At 41.2% G+C, this 21,101-nt stretch overlaps 1 protein-coding gene across 5 annotated transcripts in view; it reads right to left on the minus strand.

Annotated features, from left to right (window-relative positions):
- SGCD (sarcoglycan delta) overlaps window positions 1-21,101 on the minus strand; it is a 352,116-nt gene that overhangs the window by 233,619 nt on the left and 97,396 nt on the right. The window contains exon 1 of one of the 5 annotated variants that reach the window (XM_029997980.2): window positions 19,590-19,859. The exons of 3 other annotated variants lie outside the window; for them this stretch is intronic. The gene's annotated coding sequence lies outside the window, so the exon portion shown is untranslated. Of the gene's footprint in view, window positions 1-6,653; window positions 6,744-19,589; window positions 19,860-21,101 lie in introns of those variants that run through there. One more of the 5 variants, XM_029997978.1, reaches the window with a different exon arrangement.

Here is a 21,101-nt window from a genome sequence, read left to right on the forward strand (position 1 = left end):
AGCTGTAACTGACTTTGCCTCTCAGTCCTTCTGATTTTAGCCTACGTGGCTGCACAACTGGTATTCTCCTTACCCACACACCTTTTGCTTGCCAGGCTTGTACCATTTTACATTAGTGAAAAGCTCCTGCTGTAGCCATGCTAGTTCCTTACGACACATTTTTAGTAAGATTGCTACTAGGTTTAGATGTATTGACTTCAGAAGAGGCTTGGCTACAACCTTTGGATGCAGAGGAGCTCTAGAAGCCGTAAAATGCCTCCCGTGTGCACTGCCCCAGCACAGAAGACGTACCCTACTATGCCAACGTCCATCCTTCCACCAAGCGATGCACAGCTGGATTGAATAGCACAGGGGAAGGGCTGAATGAAAAGCATCTCAATTTTTCACTCCTTACCCCTCCTCACCATATGCAGTGATTAGAAGGGACACAGCAAATATCCATATTCTTAGGCAATTACTCACTGTGTGAATAATCAGAAGATAGGATGGAGGTCTCCTAGACCTACAGCCCCTGTATCCTCTACACACAGCCAACAACCTATCCCCACATATTGCTGAAGACTAAACTCTTCAGCTATACCACCTTTAGCTAACTCTAGACTGAAACACAAGAACCAGTATGAGTTTGGTGGGATTAAATGCATTTTCTCAAATCATCACTGCAATCTCCTTCACAAAAGATTTTCAAATTCAACAAAAATAGTTTAAAAATAACTGCTTTCTCTTCTTGGACTGTAGTCACTTAACAGAGCCAAGAGCTAGCAATTAATTTCATGTTCAGCTAAACTGATTGAAATGCTATAAGTTGCATTGATTAGCAATGCTTTGGCTTTAAATCTCGAATTGAATTCTGGGGAAACACATAGAGATCATTTAATAAAGGAAATTTGAGAAGCGGACTGTATGCAGTCATGAAAACAATACATACATGCATTAGTGCAGTATGACTGGGTAAAAGGTTTGAACATGCCCCATTTTTTTTTTATTCTCCAAGCAAGGTATTAAAGAAATGGGTCACCAACTGGCAAGACTAAATATCTTCTAGATCATCCTTGGATTTCAGGCACCAGTCTACCCCTGCCCTACACTTGAGGTAGCCATATACACTGTGCAAAACATGGTACCCAACAGGCACTGAGAATCTTGAATCCATCCCTATAAAGAGCTACAGATGAAAGACACGGAGAGGTGGGACCCTTACCTAGAAGAGCTCACAGAGAGGCTGGTGCTGTCCTGGCAGTGGGAAATGGGGGCACACATGGGAAAGAACTCATCAGAGGTCTCATTTCTTTGCTGTGCTACTCCCCCAAAATTACCTAGTCTTTGTGCAGCAGAGCCCCCAAATGCCTCAGCTCTACAGCACTGCTTTAATTAGTAAGTTTGCACAAAGCATCTTCAATATCAAAGTGTGGGGTTTTTCCTCTCCCAACATTTTGCATCCCAGCTTATGTTCCAAACAAGCTCAAAAGGTCAACCCCTTTTTTTAATCCATTACCCTCTGCCCAAACCCAACCTGCTAAGACTCTGCAAAAAGAAGGTACGTGACACATTCTATACTTTGGGCCGTCAACATATCTGTGTCCTAAGCTGTCTTCCTACAGCCCACTGATCGGCATAAGTTATTTTCCTCACTGAGAGCAATACTCTTGTACAACGTTCCACAACCAAATGCCACCTGCCCTTCACCTACACTGTCTTCACAGTTTCTCTCTTGAATATTCTGGTGGCATCATTTTTTCTTCAATACCTTTTGGATTTTGTACACCTTGATCATGACCCCTCTTAATCTCTTCTGTTCTAATGAATATAAACATAATTTTCTTAACCTCTCCTCCTAGTTTATAACCCCTGAGGCCCTTTATCATCCTTGTTAAGACTGTATCCATAATTACGGTACCTAAAAAGATCAAAAGGCATGAACAAGAAAGTGCCTACTTAATACAAATTGTTACATGAATAACCAACATCTCTCCCACCCCAGACTCACCCTTCCCATTCCAAACTGAGCGCTCAGTGTTGGAGGCAGATCAGCTGCTGATTTCTGGACATCGAGCAGTTTAGCCAGGGCAGCCTTTGAAGCTGCAAGGTGCACCACTCCTCCCGAGTGCATACTGCAATATTCATCTTTCTGCTATGCGTGCTAACTCGTTACAGCTACACATATGCATTTATATTCTCCGCAGATAACTGAAAATTCACACCTGCCCATGTTATATATCAGACAAACTGCCCTCCGTCTGTCCATACACAGGCACACATACAAGTTCATATATATATACACGCAGGTGGCAGACTGTTCCCCGCATGTATACATAGGTATGCATGCACACAGATGTAGGGACATGTTTAATACTGTTACCAAGGAAAGGGAACGCTGACCATAACCACTTTTAATACAAGAATTACAGATGAAGATAAGACACCAACTGGCCTTCAGTGCTCGCTGTGGCCGGCATTCGTTAGTTGTATATATCCTTGAATACTCCACTGATAAGAAGTGTAGAAGTCTCCAAGGGATGAACATAAAGTCACAAAAACGCCCAGGGCACTGAAGATAAACACCTTGCAGGGGATATCGCTGTGTCCTTACGGATTATGCTATATGATATTTAGAATTTGGAATCTGCCATAGCAGATCAGACAAGCGCTCTGTTTAGACCAGAAACCTGAATCAGACAGTAGCAAAAGCAGATGCTTCAGGGAAGGGTTTGAGAAACCCTTGCAAACAGTTGTAGAACAACTAAACCACCTGGGCTATTTTCCTCCTCATCTTGATTCACCAGAGAGTTGGCAGATAACCTGAAAAGGAAGAATTTCTCTACCTCTCTCGAGCACCTCCCTTTCAATCCTTACCATTGTACGTTGAATGAGTACGGTCTCACTGCTGTGAAACGAGGTCCAACCCTGAGGACTTCAGCTCTTGAGCTTTTGTCCTTGGTGAAACCTTGTCGCTGTTTGTCCCCAAGCCTCGGCAACCCCACAGCTCCTCCCACACCCACAAAATAGGAAATCACAAGCTCATGACCCACATGCTGCTCTTGTAAGAGGTTCCTTGCAAAATTTGCTCACATGTTGGTGAATCACTTCCAATCTGTTTTGCATAGGCAAATTTAAGGTATTTCATTATGGAAATTTATGCCAAAACATCTTCCCACAGAGCTTCACACTGTCATGGTATGACGCAGTTACGTATGGTCGACACTGCGGTATGTTTTACAGAACACAAGGCTGCGACCTGTTTGTAATGGGGTAATGATCTATGCAAGTATAAAAGCTGAAAATGCATTTATCTGTCCTTGGCATGCTTTATAACTATGTATCTGCTACTCAGCAGGTATAGCCGGTAGTAACAACCTGCAGAAGGAAATGGTACTAAAACTGTAGCCCCGCCACACTTATGACTCTATTTTTCTTTGCCTTATTATCTATCAGAAGATGGTTACTATGAAACATTATCTACATATTTTATCACACCTATATTTATGCTACAGGACCAAGCTGAAAATACCTTTGTATTCCTCCAAGAAATCTCACTGCCTTTACAAGATCTTAAGTTGGTAGTTCTTTATCAGCATCTTATTTATCTAGGCAATTCCCATGCTGCTGATCTTCATCATTACAAAGGGTGGGCGACATACACTGTTGTTTAATACTACTGGCCTTTGCAAAGAAAACGCAGCTCCAGCTTTGAAGGGTGAGGACACTCGGCCGCTTGACTGGCTTAGTGCTGTAGGATGCAATAAACGTTTACAACACGGCTACTTAATGCCAAAATATCAATGCATCAGCACAAACCAGGTCAAGCCTGCAGCTCCCCTCCTCACAGGCAGACCTTCAGCCTCCAAGCAGCACCTAGTACATGGAGAAGATCAACCAGAAACCGTGTTTGCTCAAGCCCTTGACACCCAACACCAGCTTTATCCTTCCTCAAGAAGTTCACCGTTACCGAGCTACTCATCACGCTGTTTTCTGCAGCTCTGAGCGCTCTCACCAAGTGGCCTGGCAAGGAAGACAAGAAGCCCCAGGAATTAGAGGCTTTTTGGGGCATGCAGGTCACGACCTTCCTCTCCCAAAGCAGTGAGCCTGAAGACCCATGTTGTGCTGCAGTCCTCACAGCTCCCCTGCTCAGTGCCACGGAGGCAGAGCCCAGCAGCTCTGGTAGAGCAACCAAAGAGCTGTGATTTCCAGCCTGTCGCTGGTATGACATGGACTCCCAGGGCTTCTGATCTCTGCTTGAGCTGTCCATCATCTGGGTGACCGGGGCCTGGAGCTGCAGGGCAGGGGAAACACCGCTCAACCAGGAATCTCCAAGCTTGAGTTCAGCTACACTTTGAAACCTTAACAAAATGTTTCCATTACATCCGTTTTGTGGTTCTTTTGTTTTACTTGATTTTTAAACAGATTTTTCACTTCTCTCAGAAAAGGACCAACCCTCTCTTACCTTCCCACCAACTAACTGCAAATTTTGTCTTTAAATCAACTCTTTGTGGACGATTCTGAATAGCTGCCACATAGCTACTTCTCATTACAATACTCTGGATGAGATTTTCATATTGTTAGGAGCTTAAAATAATGATGAAGTTCATATTTCTTCTCCAGATATATGTTTGTACGCTAGCATAAGAGTTCTGCTGGTAATTCTACTCTCCTCCAGTAGATGCAAGCTGCAGGAGCTCATAACTACTCCACATCTACTATCTGGGCAACAGCAGTGACAGGGATCAGAATGGAGAGGACTACTATTAAGCTAAAGCATATTCACCACTTTTGGCCTGTAAACTCAGCAAATAATTTCATGAGCTCTCATCTAGTTCTTGAGTGACAAATAATGGGAAAAAAAAAACAGTTCACAGACTTCCTGGCTGAAACAAAGTAATAACGTTCAGTAATGATCAACACGTGCTCTAATTCTTGCCTTTAGGATTATAACTGGTTAAGTAGAGTGTACATACAGGTGTAACTAGGCAATTACATAACCATGAAGATCCATAAATATTATTAAAAGTCCAGCTGATAGAAGCAAATTGCAAAGTACAGGCTTGTGAATGCAAAGCCATCAAAAAAAGGTTGAGCTTCTTTTAGACTTGGCTGGTGGTTAAAAAAAGAAAAAAAAAAAAAATCTTATTTCCTCTTACTGGCGAAGGTACTGGCTTGACAGCCCTGAAGAGTGATCTATTTATTCAAAGTAATGCTGGCAGCAATGGTACACATTTCTTCCAATGTACCCAACCCTGTATCTATTTTCAGTTCCATCAGTAAGCTAAAGGTTAAAGCTATTTATTTAAACCCACACCCACATGCCATTTAAATTGACCCAAATTATTGTCTGAGTTGTAACCTCTCTGTATTAAAGTCCCCTCAGGGGCTGCTTCTTCATTTCAGGCTCGGAAAATTCCTCCCTCGCAGGATAAAAGCAGGGTAAGGAGCATCTCCAAATAGAAATGGAGAAGGAAAGTGGTAGGAGGAGTTCATCTTCAAAGAATGCCTCTTGGTGTTGTGGATACTGCAGAAAACTTCAGTTTTATTAGATAAATATCTAGAGAGGTTAGCTCCAGTCAAAGTACGCATTGGTGATAAAAGATCTCACTGTCATTCCCATTTTAAGGATTCCTTAAAAAAAAAAAAAAAAAAAAAAAGGAAGAAAAATAAAAAGAAAACCACTACATGTTCTGCCTGCCTTGTGCTGCAGCTGGAGTGAAATCCACCAAAACACCCCAAAATGGAAAAGGAAAGGTGGTCGCACACAATCAGCCTGCTATGGAAATAATCCTCTGCAAACAATCCTCTCTGTGCCAGAGGACCAGGAGGACTGAGAAGGAACAGGAGCCTCTTGCAGTCATGCACCAGTTAACATGAGCAAAGTGCCATCCCAGGAGTGAAATTACTCTCTAGGCTGATAAAAGGCAAAGGGAAAGCAGCATCTGGCCTACAATATTTAGCCTTTTCTACACAGTTTAATGCTGTGTGAAGCATGGTAAAAGCAAAGCTTCCTCAGCCCCGGGAAGACAGCTGGCGATGAAACGCAGCAGGGACACCATATGATGGAAGGCTCCTAATTACAAAATCTCTGTCTTGCCTGTCAGAGCAACCGCACAGTAGTACAGGGTAGTTCACAGAGGAGTCAGGGAAAATCAAGCAGAGATAAGACTTGAAATCTATCTCCAGATGCAAACTTCCCATGCCTTTGAGTACAGCTGGCTCCTGGATCTAGCTCCAGCCGAAAAAGATGCGGTTCAGCAAGGTCAAGATATCCCCAAAGTTCAGGCTTTGTCCAACTTTGGCTTCTGATGGGGACCCAGCCATACAAAGACATATTCAGTGGAGAATTTCAGCGCCGATGGGCCAGACACCCAATTCCATCAGCATGAGTGATAATCCCCGGACACCAAGATTCACTCGCACCAACACAAAGCACAAGGATAGGAAAAAAGCCAGTAACCCAAGAGGTTTGAATTTCATTTGATGTTCGCTAGACACATAAGAGAAAAAGAAGGACTTTCTCTTTCAACCTATATAGAGCACCTCATTACATACTGATACTGTTAATTGCTATTCAAGTGCCCAGAGGCAAAGACGCAGTACACTTTTAACAAGCTGAAAAATACTGTTAAATACATCAGTATCATAGAGAGGAAGGCAAACCCCACTAATACCGTGAAAGCAGGCCCGCAGAGAACCAAGGGATGTGACTCCATGCTGATGGACAGACTGGTACTGGTATCCGCTAAAGCTGATTTGAAACCCACTACCTCTATGCCACACTTCAGTCACCACTGTGACTACACAAATCCTCTGAGTCTCCTAATAGCAGCATCTCCCCGAGATCATTGCAGTGACGTGAAGGACCACATGTCAATGAACTTCTAAATCTGGGCTTTCCCTCCTCTCCTCTTCTTTGGTCGCTGAAGATCTGCTATATTAGTGCATCGGCACCATCGGAATTATAAGGGCACCACCGTCTGCTGGGAAGGAATCGAGCAGTGATATTTTCAGCTGTACTGCCAGCATGTTTCTGCAGTACCGTGAGGGGGGAAAAAAAACCTGAAAGAGCTGTCTCAACTCTACAGTAAATATAATTAAGCTCCTGCTAAACCATATGACTTTTGCTAAATTTGAAGCACAAATGACAAAACTGTTTTATCAGCTTTATCCTGAGTAAGAAAGGGATAAAGAATTAGATTTTTACAACTCATTATAAGGCAACCCCAGTCCTGCAGAATCAGCATCACCCAGGCTGTGCGCAGGTGGCAGAGCTGGATGGCTAATTCTTACAACAACAGTAGATAGATATCTAAAACTATCGCTCAAAGGGCTTAAATAATGAGTTGTAAATTAATTCATAATCATTTGCTGTATAGCTGATGAAAAATAAGTCAGATCTCATATGCTGTACAAGTTTTGGTGAAATCTGACAGGTGATGCTTTCAGCCAAGCGACAGAAGCACCTAATGCCAGAGGCTTCATTCGTGACCATGCTTCACTTCCAACAAGCGCTTGTTTTCCGCAAGAGTAAAGTTTTCATGAATTGGGGGTAGATTTGACTAATCTTGGTTAAAGTTTCAAAGTTAACAAATTTGTGCCTAGATGAGAACATGACAAAACCTCCCAGTCACGAGCTTTGATATATATGTTTCTGAATTATGCTAAAGCATTATAAGACCCAAACAGCTCAAACTAAAACCACGTAAAATCAGTGCTGCTGTTTTTAGAAGAATAAACAATAATAAGGAAGAACTGTTAAAAACCAGTAACATAATGTTATTAGTAAACACAAAAGTAGTCAGTCAGGAAAGTACGTAGACTTTCATTTCAAAGAAGAAAAATGGTTACAGAAATTCTCAAATAGTAAAACAAGACTGATAAGCATTAACTCTCCACAAAATTAAATTACATTTTTAAAAAAAAGAAGAAAAAAGTAGGAGCAATGAGTCCTGATAGGGAAAATGACTGAATTAACATATCAAAGGAAGGAGATAGGAGAGTAACCCAGAGGGTAATACAAAAGAAAAGTTTAAGGGACACCTTGGGATAAGTTTTCTTTGAAGTACCACACTTCCTAAAATAATAGGAGGGCTATCTAAACACGCCCATCATGCATCACAATTACTGTACTACACTTTTACTTACAGAAAATTCATTACATAAGTGGAGAGTAAGTGGTCCTGCGGAACAGGCCTAATTAAGAAGCTCTCATAACGAGTGGAATTAGTGTCAGCGATACAGAAGCCAAGTCTGTACTTCAGACCTGGGTGTGCACCCAGGCCACACACGATCCTCCAAAGCAGAGCAGCCTGGTGGTGATTGAAATCTTTACAGCTAGTGTATCTTATGAAGCTAAAAATGGTTCGGTGTCCTACATCTCATCTCTTTCCCCCCATCTCCCATTTCTACAGACTCTGCCTGTCTCTGACATCAGATGCAGCAGACGCAAGATCACCAACAACTGTTACATCACATGCAACTGGCAATACTTCATTTTCTATATATGTTGGAATAAAAAGCCTTGCAGGCCATTAAAATAGCATAAACAAGCCTAGAACTTGAAGACAATTAATGAACCATCAGTTTGCAATCATTTCTGTAGCATGCTGCAGGTGCATTTCCTTTGTGGAGACATTGCATTTTTCTGCAATGGAGAGGAACCCGATTTCTTTAGCAATTTAAGTCACAATGAATGTTTAAGGAATAATTTAATTATTGGGAAGACTAGAAGAAGTGGCACCAGCTGAAGAGATGTCCAGTTTCTACAAAGCAAGAGACTACTCCTGGCTGAACAAGACCAAAGGGTTGTCCACGCTCCGCACGGCGAAACCATACCAAAGAGGCTCCTTTGTTACTTTTTTGACTGTGCTGGAAATGCAGCAATTGTACAGTTTACAAGGAAATATAGACACAGTGTATTGCCTGAGGGACTCCTTGGGCAAGGTCTTTGAGAAGGATCATCCTGCTTCCTTTCCTAAAACCATCCTTGTATTATCACAATGCAGTATAACTTTGGCACATGCATTTATTTTTGGAGATTTAAGATCTGCAAATATTTTACCCTATTTAATTTTTTTTAACTTTAATGGAGTTAATTTTGCCTCAAGTCACTCTCCTTTCCCAGCCCAGCTCCATGACCACCTTGCAGGAGCAGTGGTGTATCCAGGGCAGATTTGCTCACGTGAGCTGTACTGCATCCGAACGGGATAACTCAAAATGAGTAGCAGCAGATACTAATTTCTGAACTTCATTCTCCAACGTATGTGACAGAGGATACAGTTATCTCCAGATGATTGATCTACATCCAACAATCAAATATGTGGCAGATATGATCTTTAGATGAAATTCAGTCTGGAAGTTTAAATGGAAAAGGAAATCAGATAATTAAAACCCTGCCCTTAGTAATACATTTTTTAAAGTGACAAAATCTATAAAAACCTCAGGCAGAAACATAAAGTGCAGCTGAAAGAGATTCATTGAAAACCAAATTAATATTTTAATTCTGTCAACACGGAAAAAAGTCTTTAAATGAGATGAAGTTCAGAATGAGTACCAAGCACAGTGATTTATTGCCTTTTCTCCATAATTTAAATGACTGTTTCTTAATGTTCACTAAATTCCTCCCATAGAGTTTCAGCCTTAGCTTCTCACACAAAAAAAAAAAAAAAAAAAAAGCAGCTTGCACTTTCAGTGCTCTCTGTAGCACTTCAGAAAAAGGAACATTCAACTGAGAAAAAGCCAGTGGTTTTCCAGTAGCCATGCCAAAAATCAATTAGGCTGAAGGACCAGAGATGGGATTAATAAAGCTTTCTTCTCCTCTGTAGCTCTGAACTTACTCTCTAAGCAGTATGAATGGGCTTGTTTGCCATACAGTCTCCATGAACAGTAAGTTTCAAGGAGTGAAACTATAGATATTTATGCACTTGTAATGCAGCACAATGCTTTCAAAGCCAGATCAGCTGTTCAGGGCAATTATTTCAGCTACATACACTTTAAATGGTCTCTCCAGCTTTTACCTTACAAGGTGCTTCCCTTAAACATATCCTCTCAAAAAGCAGTAAAAATAAAATAAATTTAAAAAATTAAAATCACAAGCATTTGGCTTGACTGCTTCTAAGATCCTACAGTAATCACTAAATGGGAGGTTGCCAAAACTGCAGTCCTAATTAAGTGAAGATTAATTGTTAAATTAACTTAAATTTAATACAATTGAGTGCTGAATCATATGAATTGATCAAAAGCACAGCTAGCAGCCATGCGCAGATCCATATTCAATAATATGATTCCAATATTCAGTTGACACTTAGCATACAACCACTTTTATTAAATGTATATGATGATTACCATGGCACTGTCAAGCCTTTCCAGCATTCCTGCCATCTACAGATGCTATTCCTACCATCAAATTCCTGCTCTTTGATATAATTACACCAGCACGTAAAGTACCCCGAATAGGAACAGTTCATGGCAAGGGGATAGGAGAGAGTCATGCTTTTAAAATAACGCAGCTGTCAGCTGTGACTTCCACGTTTCGGGGTAATCGCAGGGACAGAGAACTGCAGCAGGCTGAGACTGGCCCCTGCCAAGCACCAATGTCCAGTCCCACCGTCCCAGAACAGCCACCGCATCTCCCCCGTTTCCCAACTACACAACACCCCCAATCAAGAATTACAAATTAGCACCAAGAACCCAGGCCTGACCCAGAAAGGATTCCATGAAGAAAACAACAGACATCAGCAGAAGGAAGGAATTTGGATGAAAATGCCCAGATGATCCTAGAAGGGCAGCAGGTCCTATGTGGAAAAGGAAAACAACACGAAACCTGAAAACAGTTCTTGCCTCTGATATAGAGAAAAATTTCTTCTTCACCTCAAACCTTGGAAGTAAATTAATTCCAGGTAATCTTTTGGCTGTTTTTACAACAGCACCTTTGCCAGGCAGCTGAGATTTCCAGTAGAACCAGGAGTGGTTCTAAACATCACACACCAACTTGCCAGGTACTCTCGTTAAAAATTTGATGTTTCTAAATAAGGTTAAAGGACAGGGAGAATGGAACTTATGCACTAATATGTGAGCAAACCAGCAACAGTCCCAAGGCACCACAGAATATATGACCAACAAAATGGCAATTCCAGTAGGCACTAAAACGCATCCAGTGTCTTAATGCCCAGTTACGAGCTTGATTTAGTTAATTATAGCCAGATATATTATTATATAGACAGGTCAAAACCCTCCATCCCCAACATCATCTGTAGCCTGTTACACATGCCTTTTATAGATTATTTATGCCCATATTTAAAATAATATACAAAAACATCAGAGCCTTTCATGGGCTTGCCTTTACAAATTAGAAAGCTTTTCTGAACATCATGCTTGAGATAAAATTTAGGTTCCTTCTGATGAAAAATTCAGTGCAAGATAACGAAGCATTCTGATACAAAGGAAAACCAGTTCTGGTGACTTCAGTGAGGGGTTTATTGAACACAAGCATTTCATAGAATCGTGCTGTTCTTCTACACAAAAATAATTTCTATTCCATCCACAAATCTCAGGTTTTAGCCTCTGTGTAACAATCGTGTCTGCCACTCTATTAATTTTATTCTGAGATGCAATGTATTTAGAAAACTACTTAATAATTCCATATTTTCTCTTAGCCAACTTACAGCATCCCTTTCCAGAAATGATCAACATTGTGGGATTCATTCTGATATGCTTACTCATGCACAATGGGATTACAGGAATATGGGATAAAACGAACAAAAATAGCCACTCTGCACTTCCTAAAGCAGGATTTTAATTTTATCTGTCATTGGCTTGGAAGTTATACTCAAATGAGCCTAAAATTTTAAGAATCCCTTAAGGGCTAGATCTGAGCTCCTACTAATTACGTCACCCCACTGAAGGTAATGAATCTGTATGGATTTCTACTAGCTAGGAACTGCAGGAGCAGGAACTTCAGCAAGAAGGCACGCGTGTGTATCTGAAGGCAGCATTTAAATCTTGTAAGGAAACAAAGCAACTTCCATGTCAAAGTCCCAGAAGAGCTGCACTGGAGCCGTTTGCTCCGCTCAAGCTGCGTGAGAGGAATCAAGCGCACGTACGTGCTTCTGTCCCTCAGGGACAGGTGAACTGCTGAGTCTACAAAACAACAGCTGGCTCCAGTTAACTAAACCCAAAGTCATTACTGGTCAAAAAGTGGGGTCTTTGAATAATAGCAAAACAAAAAAATGAATTTGGGGCTTTATTGAAATTTTCATGTGTCCCATCCTTAAGCTCCTCAATGATCCTTTGTCCCTTCCTTACCAGCTTTCAGTCAGGTCTCAATTCAGACACTCTTCTTTCTTTTGCTCATTTAAATGTTCTTCAAATAGTTGATTTGTTCGGATATTCATGTAAATTCCTTCCATACCTCAAACAGATGCATTATTATGCCACACACCAGGATTTGAGAAGAAATACCACAGCAGTATCCTGGGACTCGCTAACTAAACAATAACCCACTTCATCTGCAACCAGCCCACGAGGGCTGCGTGCCTCCGTGCGTGTCCTGCCGGCTCTGCCGGTCGGCGTCACAGCAGCTCACCAAAGTCAGCAGCTCACATGCCCAGACACTACTGGGCTTTGATCTACCAACCAGCTTAGGCTTACACTTTATTTTCAGGATGTGAATTGTTTCAAAGCTTATAAGCTTTGAAATCAAATCAAAGACCTGATTTTCAGTATTAACATTTGTTCTTTAATACCAATTAAAAAAAAAAAAAAAATTTAAAAATCAGCTTGGTTTAGAGTAGGAGAAACATCCCAGCAAATGGATTTTGCATTTGGGATATGCTCCGCCGTGCCTCTCTCAAGCAGCGTGCGGTGTTTGCCTGGCAGTCATCCCTACCACCTGTATTCCGCAGCAGCAGCAGGAAAAGCTATTGGTATTCAAAGCATACCCTAGTTAAGACTACTACCATATGTTGACAAAATATCTCGTATTACATCCTAGGACAGCTGTTTCTCTACCACCTTATATGACATAAGGTGAGAGCAAAAGGAAATTATAGAAAGGAAGAGAATTAAGAAAGCTAAACAACTCGGCCCAGGCATCAATCATTTGTATTATCCTGCTTGGGCATGGGGGAACTTTGCGCAGAAAGCTGGATACTGCTCTCAAAAAGTGCCTCTGATGCACAGATCTACTTCTACAGCCTTTACGGAAAAAATTATTTCTAATTTAAGTCATTAACAATGGTTATTCAGAACTGCCAGGGGAAATATGAAGCACCCTACCACCTCATAAGAATAATGCAATAATCTGGAAATATTACAGCAATGTGTCACTTTCACTTTTGTTCTAAATAAAAAGAGGGAAATAAAAATTAAGTATCATATTACATACAAATGCTAATTCATTCTAGATTTCTGAAGGTCATCCATTTTAGAGTACGGTGCATCTAGACATCTCATTATTTTAAAAAAATTAATTTAGCTGTGAAAGAATATTAATTTTCTTGGAGAAATTTGATCTCACTTTACAGCCTTCCTAACTTCATTAGAAACCTCTTAGTGAAGCATGAGTTGCCAGACACTGTCCTTCTGCAAACTGGACAATAATATCAATCACGGATCCATCAGAAAGAGAAAGGGAAGACAGAAAAAGTGTCACTAGCAAAATACCTTTGAGTGTTTAAATTGTTGTTTTCACATAGTGAGAAATGCTGACTGCTGCCTCTGCCATTGTCGCCTTGTAGGAATACAGTGCTGTGCAAATAAAATTACAATGTGAATGCACTGCTGAACTGGTAGGTGAAAACTATTATGTGCACAATCTTTGCACAAAGAAAATCTACTCTCCTCAGAGTTATTTGTTTAAAAACACTATTCTATTTATATACAAATATTTACACAGCATTGAACAGCACTATGTTGATCTCTTCTTGCATGGAATACATTATATTTTAAAAATAGAACTATTCAACAATTTTCAAGAATAACTATTACAAAAATATCCTTTGCATTGGGAACATAAAGACTAAAAGACACTTCATTGGGTGTTTATATCCTACTTATGCAATGCAATGGAGATCTAAAACAGTTCCATAAACCCTTGGAGCTAGTTGGCCTAGAAAAACTGCATTGATATTAAAAATATTTTTTTGATTACAAATATTTTCATAACCCTAAATTAAGCAGCCTTGAATTACCTTGTATTTACCCATGAGCAGCTACCGTGGATTAACTGGGATACAGCAGCTTGTTATCCCAGAGCCCACACATACATGCTTACCCCAGGGCAGCTTAGACTTAAGAGGTGAATCAATAGGGTATATCCCTAAGATGTCATCCCTAAAGAATAGGAAAAGGTCTTCCTAGATCCAAGCAATATAGTTAATAATATTCTCATGGCACAGATATACTAATTTCTCACACATCTCATGTCTGCCAGGGAGGAAAGATCTGTATGTGGCGTGGGCAACCATACTCAAGAAATCCCCCTGGGGATCAGGCAAGCGCCAGTAATTTCAAGTGAGACTTTGTTATAAAACACGCATTTTTTTCTAAACTGAAAAATACCACGAGGAAATGCTGGCATTTTTAGCCCACCTTGTTTTTCCTTTCCCCGATGACTTTTAAATAAAACAGTACTGAAAACACAGTTAACACTTTTCCTTTATCATAACTCAGTTTTTTTTCCCAGTCAATTCAATTTCTAACATCCATTTGCAAAACAGCTTAAAAGTGTTGCGAAGAAAAACAGTAGTTAGAAATACGGAGGGGCAGGGGAGAGGTGGAAGTTCTCATTTCAAATATAACTAATAAAAAATAACTAACTAGGCTTACATTTAGCAAACAAACATGTTCAATATGCCCAGTTGAATACACCTAGCCTATACTTCACATCCACCTAGTGACATTAGGGGACCAGATACCCCATCATGAGGCACAACTAAGGCTGGTTATCTTTACAACTTTCATACCCTTTAAAAAAAGGAAAAAAAAAACAAGAAAAAAAACCACAGCCCAGGGGGCATTCTCAGATAAATAAGCAGCCACTGGCACGTACCAGACCATCGCTGGAGGCATTTCCAGGGGAAAGCAGCCACGTGAAACCGATCTGCCCTGGCTCGCACCGCCGCCCCGGGAGGCTGCGAAGAGGTGAGGAATTCAAACATGAATGAAGGGTTTTCCTTGCACCGTCCAGTGTAACTCCTCAACACGCCTGGCTGGCGTTACAAAATTGTCTGCTTCAGCATAACACTTGCCAGAAATTATTAACACTCAGATTTCTCACGGAGAAAGATTGGCTCCTCCGCACTACCGAGATGGCTGGTGGAGGAATGAGTGGCTGCACGAGGCAGTTGGCATACTCCGGTGCTTTATTTTACCCGGAGACAGAGAAACAGGGTAGAGCTGAAGAAGCCGTTTTCCTCTGCTTCACTTGCCTTACACAGGAACAATTTAGGCAGGTGAGAGGGACAGCGATTTTGACCTCGTTGTGTGAGTACAAACCTCCTACATGCAAATTTCTGCTACCTAAAAAAAAATTCTAAAAAGTCACCTTCCGCCCACTGCTCCCAGCACGTTACCACCTCACTATCTGAAGAGTCTTATTTGGCCCCATTAACGTAGTATCCATAAACACTTCATCATCCTTAACACCTACATTCTCACAAATCCCTGGGAGGTAGAGAATCACGCAAATCATGGTTATGTCATTTTTTCAGATAGCTTTTACGAGCCACGCTTTCCCAGGCATTTGACCCAAGACACACACCAATGCCGAGCAGGGCGAGAGGAAGAAACGAGGACTGGTACTGACCTCACTGAGATGCGGACTCATCCCCTCACCAATGGCTCTGTCCTCAGCAAGAATAACCTGTCCTTTCCCTTAATTCCTCTCGCAGTTTTTCAGCATCTTGAGTATTATCTAAAATACCAGACAATATTATCTACCTACATCTCATTAAACATTTGGGAGTTTAATTGCAGTGAACTTCTGAAAACAGCAGATTCAGAACAGCCCGTACTCAACTCTGCAGACTGAGGTCAGGGTTGCTGTTGGCCTTATACCGATAATCAACCGGTAAAACAGAATTAAACAGCAGATCTTCAGCCAGTACATCAGCCAGTCAAAGACAAGCCCAGAGTGAGAGTTTCCAATAAGCACCTTTGCTCCCTGCCCTGCTCAGGACAGGTGCACAGGGAAGGAATGATCTTTAATTCCCTTTCTATGCCCATTCGGCTCAAGGCACGATGCTATGAGCAGCATGTTTCACTTGTCTCCAGTTCCCCAATAAAAGAACTTCTGTGTGTGCATGTGCGGCTTTACCCAGTGTTACCCGGAGTCCACTTGTGCACCTCAGGATGCTCAAAGAAAGAAAATGGGTTACACTAATTTATTTAATCATTAAATATGTTTATTTAATAATTAAAAGTAGTTATCTGATACAGGGATATGTAGCAAGAAAGAAGAGGAGAGAAAATCCACAGCTCTTTGGGGCTGGTGGACCACAAGTGCCTATACGCTCCCAGAATTATGTGCTGGTAATGGTCAAGGCAGGCAGCGACGCTGCATACAGAAATGTTTTGGCTAGAAAGATAAGTTTGTGAGAAAGAAGAGAACAGGGGTAGATGCATGCAGCTTTATTCCATGCCTACGCACAGCTTCTCCCAGTGCTGGCCACTGCTGCGTTTGGAAAGTGAACCCACATACCCCTGGGATACAGCACTTCCCTAGTACTATAGACTTCAGGACATTAAGACAAGAAAAAACAGATTGAGAACATCAGAATAGTCTGGAAAAGTCTGTCCTGGACCAAACAGGGAAAAAATAAAATTAAATTAAATAAAGAAAAAGCACATTAAACTGTTGAATGAAGGCCCAGGAATATATTTAACTTTCTCTTGAGTCTACTGAAAGGCGTAGCCAGCTTGGGCTAAAGATGGAGAACAAGTACATGAGTGTTTTGTTGATTTGGTCCTAAAGAGGACTCAAAATGAAAATAACTATTACAAACCTGGCGGTGTGCCACTGCTCATTTCATTTCACACTTTTGATGAGGAACTGAACACAATCAACACTTTTTTTTTTCCCCCAAAAAAATTTCCCCCTATTTTTAAAATCAATTTTTCTAATTTGTCAAAGCACTTTTAAATTAATCTTTCTATTTTACAGCATAGCTTATTTTTCGGTGAAGCAGAGCAACGTGTAGACCTTCGTATCCCCTAGGCTGCCAAGTACTCCATGGTTTTGCATTCTTCTGAACCACCCCTCCCTCTCCTCTCCATTTCTGTCCCAGGCTCCTGCCCAGCCTCCCACCAGCATCACGGTGGAAGCTGTCAAAGCTACCTTGAAACAGTACAGCTAAATATCCAAGATATCTTTGTATAGTTTGATCTGAAAGAAAATGCTGCAAATTACAGCTCCTAACTATGCCATTATGTCACCAAAACAACAAAAACCAGCAATGAGAAACAGTTATTTGAATAAAATTGGGAACAGATATGATACAGTAAGTACCCACTATTATTTGAATTGCAGGAAGCTCATTTTTTTCTACAAGTTCGAGATTATTTTGTATGTTTTCATGTGCATAAAACGTGTTCAAATCACATGCCTAACAGGATCTAATGTTCACTCAGAGCCCAATCCTGACGTAATTTACACCTTACACGGGCAAACACAACAGAGCACCGAAACTCTATTTAATAATCTACATTTTTCAGGCTAGAAGGACAAGGGCTAGGTAAGGAAAAAAAGATGCAATGAAACCCAAAACACGCAGGTATCTTAAAAGTCACCCAAAGTCAGAACAGAGAGTCAGTCACTGTGCTGCATGGGAAGGAATATGCTTGTGTGCTGACCCAGCGCACCCTCAGCCAGCTTGTTGTGTTGAAAAACAAATAAAGACTTTTTTTGGTTGGCTGGTTGGGTTTTTTGCGGGGGAGATAGTGGAGAAATGGGAAGCTCACATTCATAACATGAACATGGATGTTTTAAACTGGCACACTTGCCTATTATTCTAGTCACATTCAGGCAAAAGTTTGGTATTATTTCTAGCCAACTCTGAATATGCAGAATATCATACATGCAAAACATCCCACTGCTGTTGGGCCACAGCATGCTGTTCTGGTCAAACACCAGGTAATGAGGAAGGGAAACAAAAGACCAACTGCAGTATTTCTCCCTTAGGAAAGGATAAACTTAAGCTAATTATATACTTTGTCTGGAATGACGAGAAATTTAAACCACACTTGCTTCCTCATAGCTAATATTTATGTTAACAAAGAAGGAAAATAGCTACTAGGATACACCTAGAAGTGAAGAGCAGACCGTTATATACCTTTTGATAGATTACAGTGGTCTTAAACACAATAAATAAAAAAAAGTGTGGACGCTACCAGTGGAGACATGCTTTAAACAGGACTCCACATTGGGTTTTTTCACAATATAATGTTTTATCCAATTAATCATCCTACTCTCATGGGTTTTTCCTCCTTTTTCACCCCTAGGTAGGTCACTGGATAGTGATGCTAATTTGTCAAAGTTCTTGTGCAATTTTCTGCTTATTAAAAAGTGAGGAATCACACTGCAATTTCAAAATCTATACCACACAAGGCAACTCCAGTGCCAGGTTCTCAGAGTGACCTCTTGGTGTTGATAGAGGAAAAAATAAGTCTCCTTCATTTATATTGGAGATTAAAGTCTTTATCCCTTGCTGCATCAGACACTACAGCTTCCTTTCCAGTGGTATTTTCTTTGGGGTTTTGTTTTTCAAATACCTACAAGGAAGAAAACAGGAAATAACATGCCAGGTTCGTTTTTCCTCTCCAATTTCCTTCTGACTTCACACAATTTAATTATATGAAGATGGAAATTCAATTTTATTTTAAAATAGCATTTAAATGCTTTCTGAAAAGAAAATTCTGTATTTACCAGGAAAGAATGGAAATTATAATTCAAAGGCATATGTCAAATGGGGAGAATTAGAAAAGCAAGCGCAATGCTTTGCTGTGAAGCATTCAGCCACAAGGGAGAAGAGAAAAGGAAACTAAACAGTCTCTTCCTTCTCATATATGTTGAAAAAATAATGAGAGAAACAAAATGTGAACGCTTTAATTTCATATATCCTTTTCAGTATGTGGGACTTGAGGAAGCTTAAAAAAAAAAATAAAAAAAAACCACAACATTTGACCACTTCAAGTTCCCCCAGGAATACGTTTCAGTTGCTGAAAAAGATCTTAAACTCAGATGCTTACATGTGCAGTGAAGTCAGCTGGACCGCCGCTGAACAATCTGTTTCAGCACTTACTAGATCCACTCATAAATCTTCACATGCTCCAAAAGAGAGGCTTCAGACAGAGGCTGCTGGCCACCAGCCCTTCAATAATTCATTTCTAAAAAAATCATTTTCTCCCACTCGCATGGAGCCGGTGGCCAGCCTGGTCTTTGAAACGAGAGGGGCAAATTCAGTAGGATGCAGGATGCTGCAGCCAGCCCCCGAGCACGCTGCCAACTGCAAAGGGCAGCTCCCGCGCCTGCCCTCTGCCCCTTGCTCCTCTGCAAACTCTGGCCAACACAGGTTAAGAGTCTATAAAATAAAATAAAAACAAAGACTCACCAATGTAAGAGCCAAGTCACGCTTTGACAAAAGAGGCTTTTGAAAAGAATACGCCCGAGGTGGGTAAAAAGCTCTTCTCTTCCAGCTAAGTGGAAATACTTCAGTCCTCGAACAATTTTAAAAACAAACCCTCTAACCTGACGAGAGAATTTGCAGGGAGAGGGGAGCTGCCGCCCCCGGGGTCCCCGGTCGTCTCCCGAACACCTCCGCGGCACGCTGGAAAATGCCTTCTCCTCCAGAAACCACCTGCCGTCACCCACCCTTCACGTGCACCGCAATCTCCGAGAGACCAAACTCACATTTAGCGGGATACCTCTTGGTCTCTGCCGTACATAGCAAGGAGTCTAATCCCGCTGAGATTAAACTGTCAATCAGAGGGACAGTCCTTAGTCCCTGGGGGAGATGCTCTATTACACAGGGAAATTTCTTACCCGGAAACTTTCAGCACCAACATGTCATTCAGTTCCTCTTCGTGTGACTTAAAAATAAACAAAGAAACAAAAAAAAACAGGTTTGGGTTTTTTTGTGCTAGAAGAAAGGCAAAGGAGGAGGTCTCAGACTGGTAGAGGCCAGGACTGGATGTGGAGGATTGAGAAACAACAGAGCTCACCCGTGGTCGGCTCCAGGTTTCATATTTCCAGGAGAACAGAAACCCTAAATGCAAGAGTCTAAAATTACTGAAATATTACATTTCGATGGGAGAGAGGGGCCTGCTCGGAGCGTGCCCTGGGGAGAAACCAGAAGGTAGAAATAAAAATCTGCTCAAGGCAGACCAGGTTAAATGGAGCTTGCTAAGAACAGATAAGAGGGTCCTGTCAAAGAGATTAAAATAAAGTAGATGCTTGCAATGGAAGGATGGAGGGAAGATCGGAAACCAAGCAGTGTGAAACAGGAGGAAAACAGGAGGAAACCACAAAACACGATGGACAGCCTGAAAGGCAAGTCCACCCGAAAGACAGTGACGGGCAACTGCTGCCCTGATTTATGCCCATTCCATCAGGTCAAAATGAAACGCTAACACACAAATAGAAAAGGTGAAAGCCTTGGGATTTGATCTAGGCTTAATATTTAGCTGCATGGGGTTGGGTGGCATTTCTACCACCACCACCACCCCCCTTTTTTTTTTTTTAAATCAAGATTACCTCCTCAGTTGAGAGAAGGAGTTGCCCTCAAACACAGAAAAACTGATTTTTTTCAGTCTTAACAATGCCAAAGTGCATTCGGTGTCATGGTGTGCTAAATATTACAAATGTTCAGACTGACAGTAGCAGTTTATATGGGTACTGGACTATATTTCCATCCCTTTAGAAGTTATTAGCCTGCAGTTCAAGTAGTTTTGAACCAAGAGCTCAGATCCAAGGCACACCAAACTTACAAACAGTTCAGCAATGTATTTTACACATAATTCTTGTCCTCGACACAACTGAAATCCAAATCCTAATATGATCTGAGAGGGTGAATCACAGCTTCAAGAGTCTTTGTATTACCCAGTATTTTGCCATGCCTCTCACC

The sequence above is a fragment of the Aquila chrysaetos genome, chromosome 22, assembly GCF_900496995.4.
Source record: "Aquila chrysaetos chrysaetos chromosome 22, bAquChr1.4, whole genome shotgun sequence".
In the NCBI taxonomy this organism is placed as follows: Eukaryota; Metazoa; Chordata; class Aves; order Accipitriformes; family Accipitridae; genus Aquila; species Aquila chrysaetos.